At 41.9% G+C, this 22,107-nt stretch overlaps 1 protein-coding gene across 33 annotated transcripts in view; it reads right to left on the minus strand.

The window, feature by feature from the left end:
* The window catches only part of SYNDIG1L (synapse differentiation inducing 1 like), a 137,589-nt gene that overhangs the window by 67,687 nt on the left and 47,795 nt on the right, over positions 1-22,107 (minus strand). For 3 of the 33 annotated variants that reach the window (XM_044436750.1, XM_044436758.1, XM_044436757.1), the window contains one exon: positions 8,766-8,858. The exons of 16 other annotated variants lie outside the window; for them this stretch is intronic. The gene's annotated coding sequence lies outside the window, so the exon portion shown is untranslated. Of the gene's footprint in view, positions 1-8,765; positions 8,859-10,481; positions 10,545-11,967; positions 12,016-12,321; positions 12,429-14,017; positions 17,001-22,107 lie in introns of those variants that run through there. 14 more of the 33 variants (XM_044436756.1, XM_044436752.1, XM_044436753.1 and 11 more) reach the window with 11 other exon arrangements.

Below are 22,107 nucleotides of genomic sequence, written 5' to 3' on the forward strand. Positions count from 1 at the left end.
CCACAAAGCACAACAGCTTTTGTCATTTTTGCTTCCAGGGTGAGTTCTGGCTTGATTTGCTTTAGGACCCTCTTATTCATCATTCTGCCAGTCCAAGGTATTTCACACCCAACAATGAAACAATCCAAAATGAAATTCCTTACTAGAGAAACTGAAAGGACACTTTGCTTTGGAAGTGAGTTACCATTAAACTAAACTACTACTGCACTCATTTAAATTCCAGCTCCCAAAGGCAAAGGACACTACAAAATGGACGATTTCCCACCCAGAAGAGCTACACTAGCATAAAGCTTGCTAATTTGCATAAAAGCATCCTTTCAGTACATTAATTATAAGCTTCTGAAAATGCATTCTAAAAGGCTCTAGGTATGGACAGAGAGGCTGTCCAAGGTGATCCACTGCCAACATTGAATCATCTGGACCACACAATATCCCAGTCCAAAACTGCTAGATTAGCTTTGCTCAGTGTGCCTGCAGCCTCCTCCACGTGGGCCACACACATTGGCTGGATTAAAATTCAAGTGCTGCGAGTACCCATCACAGTGAAGTGTGGAGACTGGTTTCCCAAACCTCTGTAGAGAAATCTGAGCAGCAGAGTTGCCAACCTCTGTTGCTGGATTTAGTCACAATAAATGAGATTCACAGTGGAAATCCAAGGAGCTGGAAAATAGTCCGAGGGAAAACAAAGCAGGACATGGCACATGATTTCCCATGTGAGCACTGCACACTCCCTTATGGGAACTCTGGGTCCTGTCCATATACTGAGATCTCCTTACGTACATTTTTAATGGCCAAAGGGGTACACTGGAGTAGGCTGCATGATGCTCAGCTGCAAGATGGGAATGTCTCAAGTCCCCAGTACCAGGCACTGTCGGCTGTTGAAAAGCTCCAAAGTGCTGCAGTGCACGTCAATGCTTTCAGGTGGTTCATGCTCTCAGAACAAAATGGCTCGTCTATTCTGATTCCTGGGGATGTGTAAGGATGCAGCACAATTGACAATGGGATTAAATAGAAGGATCATGATCCATTGCTGGTGCACAGATGGACTCTTAATGAAATCAGTCGGATGTGTCATGGTTTACAGCCTCCTCAAAAAAATCTGTTATAAAAAGATTGTGTATCTGAGAAGGTCCGGGCGCTTCTTAGTTGCCAAGGAAAAGCAGTAGGAGCTCCAGCATTAGTCACAGGCAACTGTGGGACCTTCCCACAAAAGTAGGCTGTTTCAATGCTTACTGACACCCCCCACCATTACCTTTTAAATAAAGTGTTCTTCAGCAATCCTTTTTTGCATTTGTGGCATCTTAAAGAAGAACAGAAGCTTTCAGGGATACTGTCCAGGTCAGCAGAGGCATGCAGTGTTAATGTCAAATTAGCAGATTTGTAACTGTACAGGATGGAGATGTGAAGTCTATTGTCAGAGGGAACTGAATGCAAGAAGTGCAGACAATGAAGGTCACCTTAAAGAGTGCCATTTACAAAAAGTTGTGAGATGATAACAGATATCATTGCAAGAATGAGCTGATTAATGGACTTAGTATGCTTTTAAAAACTCCTTTGTTCTTATTCAAACCACAGGAAGTAGTATTTTAGCAATTGTGTATTGATTAAGTTTTTGTATAGCCTGAAGCGCCTGATTCTGTCTAAACTTGGAAGCTAAGCAGGGTTGGGCCTGGTTGAAATCTGGATGGGTGACTTAAATGTTGTGAGCTGCCCGGAGAGCTTTGGCTACTGGTGGTACAGAAATGTAATGTAGTGCTGTAATAATACTGTCTGCCCTTCTGGAATTTTTTGCATTGTGCCACCTCTCTTTGGATTCTAGATTTGTTTGTTGTTGTGTGCTCTTCACCAGTCACTGGCCACCAGTTTTATCCTTTTAGCCCAAGCAGCACACACACCCACACACACACACTTGGTTTGGGTGACATGGGAACAAACTCCTCATGGGTTAATTAACCCTCACGTATGTGCATCTACCATTATGGACTTGCAAACACCAACTGGAGCCATGACTTGTTCTGTAGTAAGAACCTAGCTGGTGAGACTTATTTGAGGTTTAACAACCCTTTCATAACCCTAGGTATATTTTGGGGTTACTCAAGATAAATTTAAACTGAAATAACCATCTTTACCCAGGTTTGAATGACACAGCAAATTATGGCCACCCCTGTTGGAAGCTGTATTTTTGTAATGGTGGATAGCCTTATATTTTGGTCCCTCAAGGCTCAATTAACCAACAGTGAGCTGTTGTGTCATCTGAACTGCCCTAGCGTGACATACCAGTAAGTGAATATCCTCTCGTCCGTTATGCTTTTCCTTGATAATGGAGGAGAAGCCTGCCTTTTCCTTTGGGGAGGCTTTTATCATTCCAGTACATTCCTATAGCCATTTAAGAGGACAGCCATTACTTTGGAAGAGTCATGGCACTGGGTCTACTGAGATGTTTATTGGTATCCCCTCCATGCACCTCTGTGCAATAACACGTCTTTTGCTCTTTCCTGTGTGACTGCTATACCCCTCCAATGCATTATTTTGGCCTTCAGAAAGTCGGTCCATTCTTATGGAGCAGTCTGTGGAAGGGCCTAGTCTGTAAATGTTCCCATGGCATTTTGAATCTATTCCTTTTAAAGACAGTGGCTAAAGAGCAGCATGTAAGTCTCTAGCCACCTTTGGTTTAATACATGCCAATAGTTTTGCCTTTTTACAGGTGACCTTTAGAAACAGCAGTATACTCCTTCACTAGAGTTGTTTCCTAAAGTTTACTCTGTAAGCAAGTTTTTAATTTGGACACGGTCTGTACAATCTCCCAATTATTTCTAATGAAGCAATGCCTTGCACTTTGGACTGTTTTCTCCATTTTCTTATGGATTAAATTTGACTAAAGTTCAAAGCTTTCAAAAAGATGGAAACAGGACAAACTTCTCCCCACTTGGATACAGCTGGAAGATGAGATGCCCCCAGAGAACCCAAGAGAAAAATCAAACCACGCACATAGCAGAATAAAAAGGGAGAAAATCTGAGGCGGAAGCAATCTCAGTGAAAGGAATATGGAAGGGCATTTGTCCGCACGCAAAGCAACACTACAGAGAAACTGTGGTTCTGCTGGACCTCATTTTGAATGTATGAGAATGACTGACTCATTAAAAAGGAAGACGTAAGTGCTCCCCTGATTGTACTTTGATGCAGGAAGAGCCCAGGAAGCTGGAGAAAACCTCAGTCTCATTATCTTAAATACCATATAATGTACTGCATTATTATTTGATAGGCTTTATAGGTGACAGCACTACTCCTGTGTTGATTCTTCTATGGATATGAAAGACATAAGTAAAAAGCAGTGCTAATGTTCTGTAGTTTTCCTGCAGTAGTGGGAGGCAGCAAGTATTACATTTGACAGGGAGAGTTCCATTGCCAACATGTGCTAAGCTTTGCATTCTTCATCTAACAACAGGCATAGCAACAGATAAATACTCTATGACAAATTTCTTAACACTGCACTATTGGCAGCCAAAAGAAAAAGAAAGAAAGAAAGAAAAAAGGAAGAAAAGATCACTTTGAGCTAGGCCCCTGAACCCTTGCCAAGAAGTAACAAGTGGATTGACAGCTTAGCTTAGAGATTTAGTGCTAGTGAAGAAAATGCTGTGGGAGCCTAAATAATTGAAACAAATTTCCAAGGTAATAACTCTGTTCCATTGTGTTCTTGAAACCAGAATAACTTGCCTTTTAAAAGAAAAATCAAGTGCAATCACTCTCCAAGTAATTAAGTGTATGCTGGACTTCTGGGTGTAAAAGCACAAAAGGACTTACCTAAATTATTTGAGTTTTCATAGACATGATCCCAATTTATGCACAAGCTTAACTTTCCTGTTGAAATAAATTGAATGTTAAACTGCTCAATTCAGGCTGGATAATGTTATGTGTATGTGTGTAAGCGTATTTATGTAGCTTGATATCTAGTTTGATAAACTATGGAAGACTAACACTAGAATAAGGTGTTATGTACTGAAAGTCTAGAGACACAAACTTCAGGATGGCTTTTTATAAATATAATAGCATTTTGAATCTCTCCAAGGTGTGGTAGAGAGGATAAGGTGTTTGACTGGGGTTTGAATCCTTGCTCCATTGTGAAGCTGAGTGAGTGACCAAAGAGTGGCCTCAGTGCATACAAACTTGGCAGCACTTCTGTTCTGAAATCTGATCTTTATTCTTGTTCAGTTTCACCTTGGCTGTACTTTCCTATATGATTAAGAATTGAGCTTGCTAATGCAAAGCAAAACACTTTGCAAGATACCTTTCTTACAAGGTAATTAAAATAGCCTTGTAAAACCCAAACTGCTAGATCAAAAAAAGCTCTTTGCAGTCACACAGATGTTTTAGAAGTCAAGGCACCCTTTGCTAAACCTGAGGTGCTAGAACAACTTAGATCTACATGCCTTTCAAGTCTTTCATTCCTTTTCTCCAGCAAACTGTACAGGAGATACTTAAACTATGTTAGAATCCAAACAGAATAATATATAGGCTTAAATGAATGGACATATAAAGCCTTTTAATGATTTGAACAATTACATATAACTGGAAATAGGTTCTTCATGAATACAAACCTTTAAATATCTTGGGTGTCTTTGCTTTAATTGTGACACAAAAGTAGACGGAGCAAGAGGGCAGAGACAGGGGTGAAAAGAATTCAGTGTCACACTCATGAACAGATTCAGCCCAAGACATTTGGCTGCCTGAAGCAAAGGACAAGATGGCATCCCCCTTTCATGTATCAGAGTAGACTGAGCTGACAGCTGAATCTTACTTCAGCAGCACTGCTGGGGCAGCTGTCTTCCTGAGCCCAGGAGGGTTGTTTAGTGGGTACAGGACATGGGCTGCATAGAACTCTAACACTTTCCTCCAACACCTGTCCTCCAACACCTCACCATCCCTTTCCTCCCATCATCTGCTGCTTGAGGTGGCAACATCACTTAACTCTGCTCTTGGATACAACACTGGCAGGAATGGAAACAAATGAACACAAGAGTCCAGCTCTTCAACCTATACCTTCTTGTATTATTTCTGCCTTGCTCATCCCTTTAATTCTGGCTATCTGGTAGCCCCATGATACCCATCGATTGGGGTTACTGTTTCGCCCAGAAAACTCTAGTTCAAACCCTGCTTTGGTTATGATGTTGCTATCTCTCAGCCTAACCTTTCTCACTGAGCTGGCATCATCGTAAAACCAGTTGGCCCCTTGTATATCTCTTTGAACTTGTCAGAAAAATGTCTGGATAAAATCTGTGACAAATAAATATGCAATGGTCCTGAAAATTTGATTTTGCCATGTTGTGAGTGGCAGCTGTATAGTTTAGTGAAAATTTTAAGAACAGCAAACAGCAAGTCAACCTGTAGCAGTCCTCAGTTGTTCACGAACAGACCCCAGCCCACCTGCATCCCTGTAGCTTAACAGCTGCTTGATGCCTCTTTAGCCGCTGACTGACAGAGCTTGAGGAGCATGTAACAGCTCTTGGCAGGACCAAGTCTCTGGGAATGAAACTTTACAACATCAGTGGAACTTGAGCTGAAATGAAAGGAAAAGGCTTGGAAAGAAGACTGTGGTGTGCTGTCACCACAGAGATCTCATCCACTTCAGCTCACTCATTTATTTGAAGAGAACTAGAATGGAGTAGATGTCTGAAAGCATCCATTGCAAATATGGATGTGTACCCTTAGGGGACTCCATTTTGCCAGCTTTGGCAAAAAGTTCAAAATTCAGAACATGATATATAACACCCTAAATGGCTGAAGCTCAACATACCCAAGAATCTGTCTTCATATCTTTATCTCATCATGATCTTTAAATGAGGTGGTCAGTGCACATTGCCAAAAACAAAACAAAACAAAAAAAAAGGGGGGGGGAGTCAAAATTGGACACAAGATTGCACAAAAGTTGCACATGCTTATCCATAGGAATAGAATTTAGAAATGATGACTATGATTTAAATTATCCAGTTTCTTGGATGAATTTCAGTTGATAAAGCTCAAGGATGTTGACAAAGTGTCTGGACAGGTTCATGCAAAGACTTTCATATTGGATCCTTGTCTCATTTTGGTTATAAAAACTGGCAGGGAGGGAACTGCCATCTGGGCCAGGGGAGTGATTAATGCCTCCTTGTTAGAGGGAGTCATCTTGGCCACCTGAAGAGGCAATGGTGGGACCACTCCTGAAGGAATCATGTTTGGACACAGAAAACCTTAGCAACTTAGGCCAATGATGAATGCTTATTTCCTGGACAAAGTCCTTGAGCAGGTAGTTGCCAACCAGTTCCGGGCACTCTTCAACAAGACTGATTATCTTGATGCATTTCATTTGGGGTTTATGTCAGGTTTTGGCATGCATACAGCCTTGGTTGCCCTGTATAACAACCTACACTGCCAGAGAGACAAGGGAGTTTGACCTTGTTGAGTCTTCTTGATTTCCCAGCAGCTTTTGACACCATCGATCACAGTATCCTTCTGGAGAAACTGCCCAAGCTGGGAACGAGGGGCACTGCACTATGGCATATACATATACATATACATATACATATACATGAAGCCACTGAATGTGGCCATCTGGAGTTCTGATGACACACAGCAATATTTTTCCTTTTCACCTCTAGCAGCTGAAGCAATGGATGTTCTAGGTTGGTGCCTGGCTGCAACAATGTACTGTGGGGGCGGGGGGCGGGTCTAATAAATTGAAATGCAATCCAGACATGACTGAGATGTTGTTAGTAGGTGATTCTTCTAACCGGATGACAGGGTACTCAACCTATTCTGGGTGTGGTTGCACTCCCCCTGAAACAGCTAGTTTATAGCATGGAGATGCTCCTGGAGCCATCATTGCCACTTCAGTTGGTGGCCCAGTTATGCCCCAGTCTGAGCAAGGATAACATGGCTTCCATTGTCTGCATGCTGGTAACTTGCAAGCTGCAGATTACTGCAATGCATTTGACATGGATCTGCCTTTGAAAAGGGCTGAGAAGCTGCAGCTTGGGCAAAATCCAGTGTGCAGATTGATAATAGGCACTAGAAGTACTGAATATATAACACCTAGTCTGGCCCACTGGCACTGCCTGCCTGCATGTCTCTGAGTCTAATTCAAGATGCTGTAAAAACTTACACTGCTCAGAACTGCAACACCTGATAGAGTACCTGCCTTGGCATGAACCTTCCTATATACTAAGGTCATCATCTTAGGCCATCCCCCAGGCTTCTCTGAAGGAAACTTGAAGATGGCAATGAGGGAGATAGCCTTCCCAGTGGTGGACTGTATAGAAATTGGACAGTATAGAAATTGGACAGTATAGAAATTTAAGGAATAAATGAATGAAAATAAACATACATACATTCAAACAGTGGGGAAGCCTCTGACCAGCTCACATGTGTTCCTGCTTAGTCTGCTGCCCAGGTGCTGTCAATGGGCAACTTCAAGGCCCCTACTTGAAGTTTTTGTTGATGATTTTTAACTTTAAATTTAACTTGAGCTTAATAGTCCCTTTAAACCTAGGATGCCAACAGAAAACTGTCCTTTCTAAAATAGGATCCCTCATTCAACTATATTTAAGGGACCCTCAACCCTAACCCTGAAACTCTGTTCCCTGAATGCTACCATGGAGAAGAAGTTTCACTGTCACCTCTGATCAGTAATGTGATGGTTCCCCTTACAGCATTGCTCATCCTCCCAATTGGCCCACTGTGCATCATCCCTAGTGGGGAAAGGAACAGGCCAGGCCAAACCACCAGGACTAAGGTACCAGTTGGAGGACTGCTCCTTTAGCTAGTACCTTGGTCGGGGACTTTTGCTGCAAGCAGCCTTGCCCTGGCCAGTCTGAGTAACAAGAGTGATCAAAATGGGGTAGCTTCATTGCCATTATTAACACTTGGCTCCTCAGACTACCAGAAGCAGAATAAATTATGCAAATATGGCAACTATTCTTGCTTTCCCAAATGTTCCTTTTTGCTCCCTATTGTCCCAATCAGGAAGTTTCACTGACATCTTTAACAGCACCAGTGTCCCTGTGCATAGAGAAATTAGACATTAGTAATGGTTCTGTAACACCTTTACATATATATCTATATATCTATATCTGCTGAGCTGGGTAAGCAGGGTGGTTGTGGAAGAACAAGCAGTCAGCCTGGACAGACAATGGTCAGGCCATGGTGGCTTCTTTCCCCTATACTTCTGCACTGGTCACAGTCCACACAGGTTGATTAATAACCCTTGTGACATGAAGCTCCAAACCCAGCAAGGTACACTGTGGTGATGGCTTTGAGAGCACCCCAGAGCCCATGACTCCTGCTGCGCACCTCACTGGGTTTGGATGACATGAGAAGCCATGCACCACAAGGGTAATTAGGTAAATCATGGGATATGCAACTGGAACTCAGGTGGTTGGGAAAGGAAGCCACTGTTTTCTCACCTCCCACTGTCGTCATTTGTGAGTTCAGCCCATGCTAGCTGAGAAAAAAGTATCATTTTGCTAAATGTAACCAGCATCTAAAGGTTTAAAGACTGCAAAAACATGCTAACTTCTCTTTTACTCCGAAGTACAAACGAGTTTCTTTGAGGCCCCACCATGATCCCCATTCTTTGCTGATCAGGATATCAAGCAAACAGCTTTAACTAGAAAGCTATTCAACAATCTAGAAAGGTGACATCTCTTCATTTGATACAACACGATAACATTTCCATAACAACTGCATGCATGTTGCAGCATTTACTGTTTAAGAAAGTGGTGTATACATACCCCAGAGACCATCTTCTTCACCATCTCTGAGTCATACTGAATGCCAACAGGGTAGTAGAATCATCTATCACACTGTACCAATGACAAAATGTCCTGATCAAATATTAAAGCAATGGAAGTAATCAGGATGATAGAAATGTCTAGAAGGCAGCTCAGCATAATTGTCCAAGGCAACATTTCTGTATAAAAGGAAAAGGCTAGATGTCCTCAGAAAACAAAAAGATGCAAGCTGAATTGCTAGATATGGCTGTATCCCCACCCTGGAAGGAATATGCTGTAATCTGATCCAGAGAATTTCTTGGAGACAAGCCCATCTATCTGGATCACATTCTGAAATGTGATAAATGTGGATAGATATTAGAAAATATACTGGGTAGTTAGGAACTTGGAGGGAACTGACACCATCCCAGACGTGATAATTCAAGGAGACACTGCCTTTGGATCTTCATCATATTCTCTTTTGACTGGCTGCCTACAGCAGCTTTCCCCAACCTGATGCCTTCCAGATGTATTGGACAGCAGCTCTCATAATTCCCACATGCCATGGCCATTGTGGGAATTGCAGTGCAATAAATACGGAGGATATGAGACTGTAAAAGATTGATTTATGATTTAAAACTATAGACTCCTAAAGACACAAACAGTATGAGTACAGCTATTTTCTCTGACTTTTTAATATGCTGCTTGTTTTTGAATGGGAATAATCTTTTAGTTCCAAATATGAAATGGATCAACTCCATAAAGGAAGCCACAGCTCTGAGTTTGGAAAAACTGAGTATGGCTGTCAAAGACAGGACTTTTTGGAGGGCACCCATTCTTAGGTTCACCATACATCAGAGAAGACTTAATGGCATATTTCAGTTGTTTTCATCTGTGGTAGTCTTGCTAGCTTGTACAAGTAGACTGTGGGGGCCCTAAGCCATGGAAAGAAAAAACTGAGGCTTGCAGACTTCAAAACAGATAGCAGATATTCAAGCCTTTTGTCAAAATTTCAAAGCATTCTACTGGAGGAGTGGTTGTAATGTTGATTTAGTCCTTTTGGGCATGCACTTTTCCAGTCCAAAAGACCCCTCACCTGCTGTTAGCCCTCCTGGGGGATAGAAAGACAAGGTATTTTATAAGTTCTCAGCAGGCTTCTGTGTGGGGAAGCAGACTGAGAAAAAGGGTGTGGGGGAAGAGCTAAATAGCTCCTAACCCAAAGACTCTGCTAGTCCCCATCAAAATCAGAACACATGCTTACATTAAATAAAATACTCAGGAGGTCCAATTGCAGATCCCTCCTGCCCTGCATCTTGTAGTACAAAACAAGTAGCAGTCCTGACCCTCCAGGACTTCCAGCTTTAGCTGCTTTGAAGGGAGGAACTCATCTGCTTTGTGAATAGAGATAACATTGCATTGCCTGGAAGACAAGCTCTATGTGCTTTATCACCTCTGCCCATAATGGGGCTATTGTTTTGCAGTTCCAAAGCATATGTGCTAGATTTGCCTAAGAGGATCCCAAGTGCCAGGGAAGCAGACAGGACATCATTCTAGTTGTGTTAAACATGCTGGATTTCAGTAGACTCCAGCAGGCAAGAAAGATGCTGCCCATGAGAAAATGCCCCCGTTCTCCCCCAGCTGCCCCCCCCCACACACACACACACATGAGTGAGGTTATAGAAAACCCAAGTTCTAGAATGTTTTGCAACCAAAGGAATTGAATTGCAGGACATGCACCTGGTTCCTTTTCCCCTTCTTCTTTATTTTCTTAGACACTGTAGCAAAGAACAAAGATGAAGGCTAGGAAAAGAGATGGAGATTTATTAAAACAAATATGAGGAATGCATATTGATATATTATTGATATAATTTTATGGAGATGTCCTTCTCTGTCTCCAATACAGGGAGACATAGTCGAGGTAATGAGAGACAGGACCTTCTCATTTCATTTATTCCATGTCTATACTGTCCAATAGCCACAGATTTCTGGGCAGTTTGCAAAGATTTCTATTACCTCTGCATTGGTATGGTTATTGTCTCTTTATGTTTATTGTATTTTACCTAATGTATCACTTTATGTCATATTATTGTTTTAAATTGTGTGATATGCTCTGACTAGTTTCTGTGAATATCAAAGGGCACAACCATATGGCATTCTGACCTTGGACCATAGGATATTTGGAGCCCCAGCTCTGTGGTCCTATGACCTTGGATGCAGAATGCCAAGCCCTCCCTCCAGCCAGGGAGTGGGGAAGGGAAGAGGCTGGGGCCAGCAGCTTATACCATTTGCAAATCATGCTTCCTTCCCCCTCTGTGGCACTTTATCTAGATGTCCGGTAGTGGCCCCCTAAATGAAGGGACCACTGTTCCTCATGCTGTGCACTGGATACAAGCAAGCCTCCAAGTTCCAGGGCTTGGGAGTAGGGCTTTGGATCGTGCCTTAAATAAGTAATCATTAATGAAATGAAAGAAAAACACTAACTGTAAAAGAATTGATTTTTTTAACCCTGAAATTCTTGAGGGTGTAAGGTAGTCACTGGCCTTCAGCCTTTTCAGATCTGTGACACACCCTAAGTTTAAGCAAACCCTTGGAGATTTATTTCTTAGTATTTACTGTATGCATGCAGGTATGTGTATGCATACAGATATGTGAGACTGTGTCACATGGAGGTGGGTAGAGACCTGTTCTCCCCTGCAGAGGAAGGCAGGACGCGCTCCAACGGAGCAAAGCTCAGGGAACCAAGGTTCAATTTGGATGCCAGGGAGCACTTCCTGACAGTCAGGACCCCATGGGTATGGGATGGGCTTCCATGGGAGGTGGTTGAGGCCCCATCGGTGAGGGTGTTCAAGGATAGGCTGAATGTGCACATGGTAGGCATGTCGTGAGCGGAGCTGGCTGGAGCCGGAGGTCAGACTAGATGGCCCAGGAGACCCCTTCTGACTCGCTCTGTTTCTATGTTTCTATGTCTCATACATCAAAATAATGAAGTTGTCGAGGTTTAGGTTTGTCGAGGTTTAGTTTAGGTCAGGTTGCAGCCTAGTAGTGGATCATCGTCTATCAATTAAATATCATGGAGGTAGATCCCTAAGTGATGCTTTCTTTTCACTAGCCTGACCTGACCTTTACATCTCAACACTGCACAGCGCATTTCCAGGTCTGACTATTCCTAAGTTTCTACATAAACTCTTTGGGATAATATTAGTAAGGTTGCTCAGGTTCCTACCTATTCAGAGTGAGTACAAACATCTGTTCACTGTCACATGGAAAAGTCCTAGGCACAAAAGCAATGAAAATACTAAGGCTGGAAACAGACAATTTAAGAGAGATGAAAATGGTTTGACAGAGACATCACTCCCCATACACATGCCAGCAGTTCTAGTCAAACAGGTGTTACAGGTTTATGAAATAAAAAAATCTACAAAACCTATTTACCAGATGAAAACAACACGATTATACAGACCAAAAGCAGCAATCACTCTTAAACTTCATTTAGTTCCCTGAAACATGTAATGGCTTGTCTCTAGCCTAACACAGTGTGGTTCAGTTTCTCTGGGTTTTTCTACAGGAGGCATATTACCTGTTGCTTTAGTGGGGCTTCCTCTTCCTTTGTGGGAGGATTAGAAGGTCCTTCACATTATTTTTTCCAGGGGCTTTCCTTTCTATATATTTCATTATACAACACTGCTGTGAATTTCATAAATGGAATTGTGAAAATACATTAGGCTTCTGTAGAGAATAATAGTAGCATCTAGGTAAATATCAGACTTTCCTTGTTCTACAAAAAGCCACTGAATGGCTGCAAAGCAGAGGTCTTGAGAGGTGACAGTGTCATGAAAAGACCTTGTGAACTTTATTGAGGGCTGAATCAAGAGTGCATAATGAATGCACAATAAGAGAACCCCCCCCCCCCACAATGTTTTCCTCTGGCCACTGCATGATTGGCATCTAACTAACTTTCACCACTTTAGAATTTCTTTGTCCTGACAGTTTCAAAATATATCATTCTTAGGACATACTATAACCTGTTAAAAAAGCAATGTTCCAGGCATAAGATGTTTTCCTCAATAAAACAAACACTGAACATAGTAAGAAAAAAACCTTCCCTCTCAGTGTTGATAATACATTGATGAAGAATGTCATTGGGAACAAGGCATAAGGAAAAGAATATGCCATATTTCTGGGTTGTTGAAGTACTATCACCCCTTTCAATACTTAAAGCATCAGTGTCAAACAGGATCACCCTTGGAGCTAAGTTGGTGCAGAATGAATTAGAGTACTTAAGCAAATATTTCTCTTGGAAGTGATAAGCCAATGACAGTCCATGGCAGCTTCAGCATTAAGAGCCTGTATGGTCCTCAACAGTACTAGCACCAAAGTACCAGCCCTCTCTTTGTGCACTCTTTGTTCACAAATACACTTTAAGGTGGCTTTAATACACTGGATTAGGAGAAGGAATGTACTTGAAGGATTCTGGAGGCAAGATACCCCAGGGACATGATGTCCCAGCAGCTTTGGGAAACAGAGAAGAATAAGAGTCACATCACTGTATGACAAATTGGCCACTCAGGTTTCTCTGTGGCACTCAAACTTGTCTGGAAGGTGGAAAGGTGCCAATTATAGAGCACCCAGGACCACTTAGGTAACAGCTTCGTTCAAAGTAACAGAGAGGTAAGCTGAAACTACTGTAAAGAGGTTATTCTAAGGAAAGCTTGCCAGGGGATTGGTTTCCCTTCAAATATTCAGCAGCCACAGTAAGCCAACCATGAAGTCTATTAAACTGTTTGAATTTTCCATCTATTCTTGTGGCTATAATTTAAGCTTTATCGTTAGCTGGCTCAACTTTGTAATCATTTCTTTTTAAACAGAGAAATACTTTCAATTCCTAACATACAAGGGTAGAATCAGGACCAAATTAAAAGTGATCTATTACTGCATGTCTCTTTCCCCCACTTCAAAATAGAAAAATGGGGGGAAAAACAGCCCCGGGTGGTTGTAAGTTTGAATCCAAGAACCATGGAGGAGAGGCTAGTCAACCCTTTCTTTTCCTGTGATTTGTTTGCTCAAAATCTCTCAGAATTACTTTTCCAGCTGCAGGGGCAAATATATGAGAACTCCATATATTTTCCCCTATGGGGGCAATTTTGAGCACACAAATAGCAGGAAGAAAAGAGGTGAAGTTACTCTCCTGCTACTCTCCTGCTCCCAGTTTCAGGCTTTCAATGCTGCTTTTCATTAAAAACACCAACTATTGGGAGAAAGAGATGGGCACCCACATGCCAGAGCTAATTCAGTTCTTCATGAGTCAATGAAATCCAGGTACAATGGGGATCTAGGACTGTATCCTAAAAGGGCCTTTTGTGAGAGGAAGGCTCTGTTAACTGCAGGTTCTTCTGCCCAGTATTTGGGAATCCTCTTCCACCCTACCATTCCACAGATCACCCCATTCAGTAGGTTCTGCTGACTCTCTGACTGGGTCTGCATGACAAGACACAAAACCCATCATGGATATTTATTTATCACATTCGTATGCCACCCCATAGTCAAAGGCTCTCTGGGAGGTTCACAGTGTGCAATATAAATATATTTAAAATACAGATAAATTAATAGCAATAAAAACAGAACCATAAACATAGTAAAATTAAAATACATTATAAATGCAACCATATAAATAGGAAACAGGAGGAAAATAAACACAATATGACCAATAACAATAACCAATAAAACAGTAAAACAATAAACCAGGAGCAAACCAACAATCCAATCTAAAAATAGATACTAAATAAACAAAGTCTTGACTTGGTGTCGAAAGCAAGATAAAGAGAATTCCAAAGGTGAGGTGTGATGACTGGGCATCATTATGCATGATGGATTGTCATGCCATGTGAAAATCTAGATTGGTTTCCCTGGGCTGGCTTACGCATGAGCAACAAGTCAATCTAACAGCCCATGATCACCTAGGAAAAAACCCATGGCATGAGCAGCAACATACCCTTGCTGCTCTTGCCATGGGCTCTTGGATGAGCACCAAATGCCAGAAGCGGGCATCGCCTTTCCACCTCCTTGCTGCAATAATGAGCCATTCTGTTCTTGCATACTTTTCTGCATGTTCCAGTTCAAAACTCCCAGTTTCCATAGTTGTATTGACAACTAGCTTTTAAAGCTACCCAAGCCCCTTTTCCTTTGAAATGAAGAGGAATGCACATTTACACTTTTCAGAGCGCCTAGCAATTCAGGAACAAGTGCGACATGTGCGCCCTGCTGAGAACTAAATTGTGGATGTGGGGATTTGAGGAAATTGCTGTGAAGGTGGCTTAAATCCCCCCAAAACCACCCTTTCACAGCTAAAGATAATTTGCACCCTTGGGTTTTCTTGACAGTTCACCTTCTGACAAGCTGCAGGGTGGCAGGGGAGGGGATGTTTTTAAGCCTCTTCTGGGAAATGTCTAAGGTTAGCAGACTACCCCCTCCCCTCAACCAATTTTTCAAAACCTGGCAGTTGTGAAATTATGATTGTTCACAGTTGCATAACTGTGGCTAGAGGAGCTTTTTTACAAAATAATTTTTGCATATTCTTTCTTTTTTCTTTTTTTTAAAGGATGGACAACCACAGAGTACTTTGAGGGGACTGCTTGTAGTTGTCAAAATAGGGATTGGGAAAGTCAGTTTGCCAGCCATTTCTTCCCTCTGGGAAAAATGGGATAAAAAGCAAAAAAGCCACAGCAAGTCTGAAACAGCTCACAATCGTGGCTGGGAGAAAGCCTTGACTGGCAAGCTTACCATGGGTTGTTTTGTAGGCAGATAGCTGACTTAGGCATATTGCCAGGGTGGGTTAGCATGTCAGGCAAACCTGCCCCTTGACTGTGTTCACAGGAGACAACAACTTATCACAGGTAACAAGCTAAGGTTGGTTATGTCATGAAAATTCAGACCATTTCCTGCAGGGTGTCTTGCTGTGGGCACTAACCCACCCTGACAACCCATGGCTTGTTTTAGGAGTTATGTTACCCATGATGGATTGTCATGGCATCTAAACTTAGGCAACTGACTCCATCATGGATACTGAGAAACATCAAGTGAGCTTCTTGGAGGTGGTGGGAACACCTTACTACTCTTACTAAATTTGACAAGTGCCCAAGCACCTAATTTTCTTTAATTGGGTCTGTTAATAATTCCTACCATGATTGTATGTGTTTGCTGTGACTTTTTGCTCCCTTCACCCTTTTTCTTTTCTTTTCTCCAGCAGTTAGCTAGTCAGTTTGTTTATGTAAAGCTTTTCTAAACTCTTCTTAGTGAAAAGCTTTTAGTGAAAAGCAGTTCATGACAGCCTCTTCAAAACACTGAAGCAGTGCATTGAAGGGTCTGTCAATGGTTCATCAACACTTTTCTTTAAAAAAAAGTTTTGCATCTCAAAGGTATAGATTTATTATTTTTTTAATTAGTCGGACTTGTGTAAATAAACACTTGCAGACATTTTTGGATCCAAAAACTAAATTTCATGGGCAATGTGCAGATGGAGGGTGTTGTTTAAGTGCAGCTGGCACCCTCATGGGCATTGACCCAGAGAGGCTGTCAAGAGCTTTATTTTTCACTTTGGTTTCTTTTGACAGCTGTCAAAAGGTGAGTTATCAAGAGAAACCAAACCTGCGTATGATCTTTGCTCATAAAAAAGTGGTACCTGCTAGATCACCCCTTCACAACACGTTCCTCATGGGTTTTGTTTGTTTGTTTGGATCAGGCTCTGAGGCCAGCTTACTTTTCCACCTTACTTTTCCACCTTTTTATGAGATAATAATATTTCTATACTGCCCACTAGCCAAAGCTCTTTTGGAACTAAAGTGCAACCCCATTCTAAAGAATTTTTTAAAGGTGCCCCATGTTTTTTTCACAGGGACATAAGCATTCATGCTCTTTGAAGAGATTGTGATTAGCTGTCAGACTGGAGATTCTTTTTGCAATCTCTGAAAAAGGGAGGGGAGAGGAAAAGGAGCAAAAAAACCATGGTGGAAGCAAAGAAATCTATGATAGCAGTTGCTGGGAAGCAGGCAGATTGGTCCAGCTGTGGGATCTCTGTAGGAGGATTGAGGTGGAATGAGGGGAAGGACAAGAGGGTTGGCAAACAACCCATGATGAGCTCACTCATATGCCCAGTGCACTGTGGTTTGCACAAAAACCAGTCCACTGTGATTTATGGCCACGTTGGGTTGGTGTGAAATGCAAACATGTCCTCTGTGTAGCATTTTCATGGGGCTGGAGAGGCTGCCAAGGGAAAGAAAGAGCAATGAATCCACTTCAATCAGCATATTTGATTCAGCATAAACTAGATCAACCCCACCCCTAAAATTAATAAGATCTTTCCCATTGACTGTGATTGTGCATTGCACCCAATCCAATTTTGAAGCCAATAAAGAGGGATCCTACATAGTGTGTTTGTGTGTGTGTGTGTGTGTGTGAAATTATCCTACTCTGCCTTGATTTCTTTAAACCTTAACATACTTTTCATGCTGCCTATACAATCACAGCATTAGAAAGGGTACCCTTGATCTGCAGCTGTAACTTCCTACATAAACTTCATTTTCATCTAGCCTTGAAAATGAGCCAGTGTGTCACATTCACATGGCTATATAGATGTTGATTTCTCCTTGTGCATATGGCAGAAGCTAAAACTCAGGATGGATATGCACTGCAGAGCAGACATATGTAAACACATCTCAAACAGGATATCTTTGCAGCAGACATCTGTCATCTGGAAAGAGGTTTTGACCAGCCTTACGATCACTGAACTTTCACAGTAGTGTACCCAACTGGATTTCCAGTTGCTGCAGCATGCTGAGCATTAAAATTGTTGAGAAAGTACATCATAAAATATCTTGGATGGCGCATCCAATTCAGTAATGGCAGAATTGAAGGCATTTCTGGTTCCACATAATTCAGTAACAATATTATGCTGTCTGGAGGGGCAGCTGAACAAAAAGCTTTAGCAACACAATTTAACTCTAGCTTTATGCAAAGATCTTTGTTCATATAATGCATGAAAGGTTGTTTCATCAGTTTTAAACTCTGTCTTGCAAATGTACTGTATGTTCCCTTGTTCTGATATTATTGGTGAGTCTAATTTATCTTCTCTTTACCACTCCATTTATCATTTTGTATATCCTCTCTCATGTCCAATTTACTCATCCAATCCATAAACAATCTCTCCCCACCTCTAGTTTCTCTGCATACAGAAATGCTCACTCTCATCTTCCAAGTCTGGTGCCCCTTTTGTTCTCAAATGAAACCTTTTAGTCATAGCATGATTAGCCTTGAACACAGTATTCTGGTGATTTCTGCATTATAGTCTATTTTTGTCTTCTTTCTGATATAATGCTCTCCACAAAGTACTAATTAATAATACTTAACAACTCTCTTATTTCAAATGTAAATTGACCACAAAACAATGTAACATGGAACCCAGGTAACAAGTATTCAGCTTAATGTCTCTCCCATTTTTACATACAGATCAGAACAAATAAATTGTAAATTCAAGCAGTTTTTTAAATAACTTGAAACATAGTACCATTTAACAAATCAGTGCTATTGTCTTCCCTGGCTTCAGCATGAGTTGCCAGAAAGATATGGGCTGCAGAGGGGATGGATGTATTTTATTATGTGGGTCAGCTAACCTTTCTTTCTAGATTCAGTCTCAAAGCAGTAATGTAGTTTCATTACAATCTGTAAACTGCAATTAGGGAATGCAAGTTTAGCTGTTCAGATTAATCCATAAACATGCAAAAAAGAAAAGAAAAAGGAATCAGTATCAGGCAGTGTCTGCTGGGAAGCCATAGCCAGAGGGTATAAGATGAAAGATGACCGTAGAAAATAGTAAATCATTTCGGCTGGTCCCTAGTGACTGGTATAAATCTGTATCACCTGGGGAATTTGGCTGGTAGATATAATGTGCCAGCAATTATATTTATGTCACCATTGCCCCCTGCTGGACAGGAAGTTAGTTATCCTGAGGCATGCATAAAATGGAGTCCTTTACTAGAAAATATGCAAAAACAGGGCACTAAAATAATCAAGTGGCTGTGCCAACTCTCCTGTGAGGAAAGGTTACAAAGCTCAGGGTTATTAAGCTTAGAAAAAGGTGAATACAGGAAAACAAGCTAGAAGTATGCCAAATTATACATGGCATGAACAATGTGGATAGGGTAAGATGTTCCCCCATTTCTCATAATACAAGAAGGGGGACAGTCCTTGCATGAAACAGATTGATGGGAGATGCTGTACAGATAAAAGGAAGTACCACTTCATATAGTGCATAGTTTGACCATGGAATCCGCTGCCTCCATAAGATATAGTGATGGGCATCAAGTTGGATGACTTTCAAAGGTGGTTGGACTATCACTGGCTAGCTACTTGTCATACAGCTATATATAACTTTCCATATCAAATGCTGTAGGCTGGAGAACATGAATGGAAGGGCATTGTTGCACCAATGTCCTGCTTATGGACTTCCTGCAGGCAGCTCATTGTTGGGTGAACTGAATGCTGGACTGGATAGGCCCTTGGTCCAGTTTGGTAAGGCTCTTACATACTTTCTAACAACTGCAGCAGAAGCAATTGCACCCTTTGGTAATGCTACTGGCTGCTGAAGCAGTTTGGGAATCGATTGTCTCTCCCTCAGATGTAGGTGGAAAATCTGTGGAATGGTATTTCATAGGATACCTTCTTGCAGGCCTCAGGTTACAGAATGAAGCCCCCTCCTCAGGGATGCCTACAATTAAGGCTCGGGATACTTTTGCACCAGCTTCAGTCTCCAAACTAGTCTAACATAATTTATATAGATTTAGGATATAGTGCAGTTTTTACTATATGTGTAAACACCTTCATCCTTAACGAAACCATGGGACATCCCACCTGCTTTGGGGGCCTGTGGGTGCATTTGGCAGTTTGAGAAGCTGTCCTGGGCACCAGCACAAAGCAAGCACTGCTTCTGCCAACTGCATTTCCTAAGAATGTCACCGAGCCCCATGTGTAAGCTCAGAGTCATTCAAGGCAAAAGATGGGAGCTGCTAGAGGCATCCACTTTGGTGTGAAGTGATCCCAGTTGCCACTATAAATTCTTGCTTGATTTAAAAAATAGGAGGGCTAAGACACATTGGTGAGCACAAAGAAAGGTATCTGAGAGGCATGCCAGTCCCATGGGCACCATGTTTCTCCCCTGTGATAGAAAAACACTCCAGACTCTGCAGGATGCTTTACACCTTACCTTGCAAATATAAAGTGCAAGGACCATCCCAGGGGGCCCACCCTGGGCATCCAGGAAAGGCATTTGTATCTAACAGCAGATTCCCAAGCCTTGTTGCAGAAAATACTTCCCACTTCAACTCAAGTTCTCACAATTTGCGCCCGAGTACAAGTTATACATTCACCTTTTGTCAACCCTCTGAAGGCAGAAGGCAGCACACAGCTGGAGGAACTGTGTTGGCTGAGAAGAAAGGGAGAGCACCTCCCTGCCTGCCCTGCCAGCTCCAGCTGTGACTCAATTTCTCTTCCCACAACCTTGTTTCTTAAGAAAGAAGGGAAGCTTCATAGCCCCCTCCTTTTGGCACATTGTCTTTTGAGCCAAGTTCCCTCCCTTCCCTAATGGTTGCTTTTCAGCAGGGCCTCATAATCTAGGAAACCCTTGGCCTCCTGCCAATTTTTTTTAAAGAATTACCACTATTTTTTTCCTTTCTAATGATAAAAATCAGCAGCGTTCCTAGGTGAAAGATCATGACAAGTGCATCTCCCTTTCACATATTACAGTTGCTTGAAGCCAGTCTTTTCTACTCTTGAATACTCAGATATTATTGGACTTCAGAACCCACAACCAGTGGCTATTCTAGCTGAAAATGATGGAAATTATACTCCAACAACATCTGGAAATCTAAGATTGAAAAAATCTGCTTCAGTATTCATCATTGTAAACTCCCATGGACTTGAGATAAAACCTTCTAGGTATGTTAAGTGTGTTTTGCTTTAGGTTCCTGCAAGGAGAAGTTGGGAGATGCTTCTTTATTTACTTTGGTTATACTTTTTAACTGTTTGTACTATCAACCTTGGGCATTCAGAGAACAAAATACTAGTCGGTTTCCTCTGTATTGCAGCTTGCATAGGCTTTCCTTTTATTTACAGCTTTTGCAGTGACCTTGTAAGAGCAACTTAAGCCTATGTGGCCACAAGACTTGGCTCCATTATTGTAATTTCACTCAGCAGGTTCTTCTAGTGCTCTCAGCTCGTTGAGAAACAAGCATCATGTTCATTCTCAGGTTGGAGATACACTGATAGTATTAGCTTTACTCTAGCTGCCTTTAAAGTGTTGAATTGACTAAGTGGGCCCTGTCATTCTTAAAAAGCCTTCACTTTGCAAGCCTTGGCTGCACTCAAGAGTTGGGAGTACAGCAGTTGGGAGTATTGACCTGATAGCAATGGCCTTTCAAAATCTATTTGTCAAGCTGCTTCTCACTCTTCCCTGACATCACTCTTCCAAATTCACTTGCACAGTCCAATATATAAAGAGTGAATAGGCTTGTGCTTCAAATAGAAAGAGAGATGGAACCATGATCACATGTTTCCATAAGGGAATTGTGGCAACCTTGGCATGCTGGTTGTCCCTCCCAGACTCTTTCACTGTACTTAGTGTTCTAAGTGTTGGGCAGTGGGTATACATTCCACACTCCAGAGAATTGCTACCTAAGTCCTCTCTACACTTGCTGTTTAACAGGCTCTGGCTGATTGTTAGACTCACTGTAATATATATCTGTCTTATCATTGGTACTCCAACAACACAGCACAGCACAGAAATGCTGCCGGCACAAGGCAAGGCCAGGTGTAAGGAACAAATAAGCAATGCAAAACCATAGCTTAGAGGCTGTAAGGTACTGGATCCTCTTCACCACTGGTGGGTACCATTGTAGACTGTCACGCATGCCAAAGATGAATGGATCTCATGAACAGTACCACTTCCATACAAAACAAGGGCTAGCAGCAAGAAAACTAGCAACAAGGCCAGCAGGAGCAAAAGCAGCATCAGGAACACCAGCAGGTCATATTCTAACAGGGCTAAAGTCTTAACTCAGCAAAAAAGATATTGCGTGTGTTCTCATGTCACATCAAACTACTTGACAATAAATTATGTTAAGTTGGTTGATCTGTGAACAACCCACAATATGCCAAAAGACAATTGGACTCACTGGAAGTTGTTTTCTCTCCCCAGCCTCAATATTCTCATAGAAACATAGAAACAGAGTGAGTCAGAAGGGGCCTCCCGGGCCATCTAGTCTGACCTCCTACACCAGCCGGCTCCGCTCACGACATGCCCACCATGTGCACGTCCAGC

This window comes from Varanus komodoensis, unplaced genomic scaffold (genome assembly GCF_004798865.1).
Source record: "Varanus komodoensis strain SLA01 unplaced genomic scaffold, ASM479886v1 scaffold3, whole genome shotgun sequence".
NCBI classification, from domain to species: domain Eukaryota; kingdom Metazoa; phylum Chordata; class Lepidosauria; order Squamata; family Varanidae; genus Varanus; species Varanus komodoensis.